General features: G+C 42.9%; 1 non-coding gene across 1 annotated transcript; it reads left to right on the forward strand.

Annotated features, from left to right (window-relative positions):
* The first annotated feature begins 204 nt into the window (after window positions 1–204).
* Window positions 205–347, forward strand: LOC119472142. The gene has a single exon (XR_005201256.1). It is a non-coding gene; the product is annotated as a U4 spliceosomal RNA (small nuclear RNA).
* The last annotated feature ends 2,310 nt before the right edge of the window (window positions 348–2,657 follow it).

Consider the following 2,657-nt stretch of genomic DNA (forward strand, 5'->3'; position numbering starts at 1 on the left):
CTGTGTGCAGAAATTGAACCTGAGCTATGCCTTGAAAAATGGGTAGGTTTAGAGCAGAGGAGGTAGAAAAGAGAATGGGGAAAGCATTTTGGGTGGGAGTAATGACAAGCTCAAAAGCTTAAAGGGAGAAATTTACAAGGGGTGTTTGGTAAATGAAATATAGATCAATCTAATCAGTAGTAAGAAGTTATGAAAGGAAGATTGAGCTTTGTGCAGTGGCAATATTGTAGTCAATGACGTTTATCCGAGGCTCGATTGTTGCTAATTGAAAAAAAAAAAAAAAAAAAAGAAAAAGAAAAGAAAGGACTTTGGTTTAGTTTGGTAGATCCTTAAACCCCAAATGTGGGAGACTTTATTTATTTATTTATTTGAGATGGGATCTCACCCTGTTGCCGAGGCTGGAGTGCAGTGGTGCAATTACAACTCACGGCAGCCTTGAACTTCTGGGTTCAAATGAGCCTTCTGCTTCAGCCTCCTGAGTAGCTGGGACTGCAGGTGTGCCACTATGCCCAGCTAGGATTAAAAGAATTTTTTGCGGAGATGGGGTTTCCCTATTGTTATAGTGAACTCCGAGTTTCTCTTCAAAGAATCAGTGTGTCAGTATGTTCAGCTATCTTATTCTTAAATGCTCTATTTTAAAGTTCAACTTCCTTGTAATTCCAGTAAACAGCCTTCTCCACTGGTTCTAATCAGTAGTTCACATCTGTTCCCCTGGCCCCCAGCTCCGTCCTGACTCATCCTGGTCACCTGCTCCAGTCACCTACTCCGATCACCTTCTTTGACCTAGGTCACCCCTGGCTACCTGCTGTGACCCACCAGTAACCATCCTTCTCGCCAAAACACCCACCCTGCCACTGCAGCTCTGACTCCTGCTCTCTTTAATATAGCCAATTGGGATTAGTCTAGCTTGTGCCTGTAACCCTAGCCAATAGGGGAAAAATACAGCATTGGGGACGACCCCCATCAGGCATAAGAACCCCTTTCCCCTTGTCCAAGCGTGTGGTTTGCAATGCTCCATCTGTACACTGCACCCTTCTATAGAAGTAAACTGCCTTGCTGAGACGATTTATCTTCGAGTGCTATCTCTTTTGTGGCATCAAAATTTTACTTATAACACCAGTTGCCCAGGCTGGTCTTGAATTCCTGGGCTCAAGCAATCCCTTCACCTTGGCTTCCCAAAATGCTGGGATTACAGGCATGAGCTACCACAGCCAGATGGATTTTGACTATATATAATCTGAAGATAAACAGGGAGCCTCCGAAGGTTTATGTACAACAACATTATAAGATGAGGCAGTGTTGATAACTAACTTCAACTTAGTCTTTGAGTTATTGAATATCCAGATGGGATTGTGATTGGGCTAAAAGATGATTTGGCTTCAGCCAGAGATATATTCAGAGGTGGATTTCATTTAATTAATTGATTAATTTATTTATTTTGAGATGGAGTCTCACTCTGTCACCCAGGCTCAAGTGCAGTGGCACCATCTCAGCTCACTGCAACTTCGGCCTGCCAGGTTCAAGTGATTCTCATGCCTCAGCCTTCTGGGATTATAGGCACCTGCCACCATGCCTGGCTATTTTTTTTTTTTTTTTTTTTTTTTAATAGAGACAGGGTTTCACTGTGTTGGCCAGGCTAGTCTCAAACTCCTGATCTCAGGTGATCCACCCGCCTTAGCCTCCCAAAGTGTTGGGATTACAGGTGTGAGTCATCGTGCTCAACCAGAAGTGGATTTTATATCTCACATTTTTGAGGAAGAGAATGTATCTGTGGGAGAGATTATTTATTTGCATACTCTTAAGGAGGAAAGCATACAGTAGTTTTAATTGTTGTATGAATGTGAAATATAGGCTGGGAGCAGTGGCTCATGCCTGTAATCCTGGCACTTTAGGAGGCCAAGGCAGGCAGATCCCTTGAGCTTGGGAGTTCAAGACCAGCCTTGGCAACACAGTGAGTGACCTGTAGTCTCAGCTACTCAGGAGGTTGAGGTAGGAGGATCACCTGAGCCTGAGAAGTCAAGCCTTCAGTGAGCCATGATGGCACCACTGCCATGCACTCTAGCCTGGGCAACAGAATGAGACTCTATCTGAAAAAAAAGGAAAAGAAAAAGTTAAATGTAGGTAGAGGGACAAAACATTCTGGGTAACCAATGGGGTAGATCGTGCTATTGCTCTCACCTGACCTGCACTCTGGTAGAAATTTCAGAGAGAGACAAATTGTACAGACTTCTTCACTTGGCTTGTAGGATACCACATAGGTTTTTCCTCCCATTCTACCAGACATTCCTTTTCAGTCTTCCTTGCTCATTCTTCCTTTTAAACTTGACTCTTAATGTTGGGAATGATTTTCACGTAAAAATTACTAACAGTGATTTTCTTTCCATTGTTTTGAAGATCTGACTTTATCTGTAATATAGCCCTATTGCTCAACATAGGAATTCATCTCATTTTACATGTGAGAAAATGGAAGATTTCTTGCCCTAAGGACTATTTCAGGAATATCATCTTGAGAAATTATTTCACATATGACTTCTATCTCTGAGGCTGAGGCTTAATCTCAGACTGTTAAAGCTAAAAAAGAGTCAAAGAGATTTGCTTGGCCTGGTGTGGTGGCTCACGCCTGTAATCCAAGCACTTTGGAGGCCAAGGCGGGCGAA

Source organism: Cebus imitator, unplaced genomic scaffold, assembly GCF_001604975.1.
Source record: "Cebus imitator isolate Cc_AM_T3 unplaced genomic scaffold, Cebus_imitator-1.0 Scaffold87, whole genome shotgun sequence".
NCBI classification, from domain to species: domain Eukaryota; kingdom Metazoa; phylum Chordata; class Mammalia; order Primates; family Cebidae; genus Cebus; species Cebus imitator.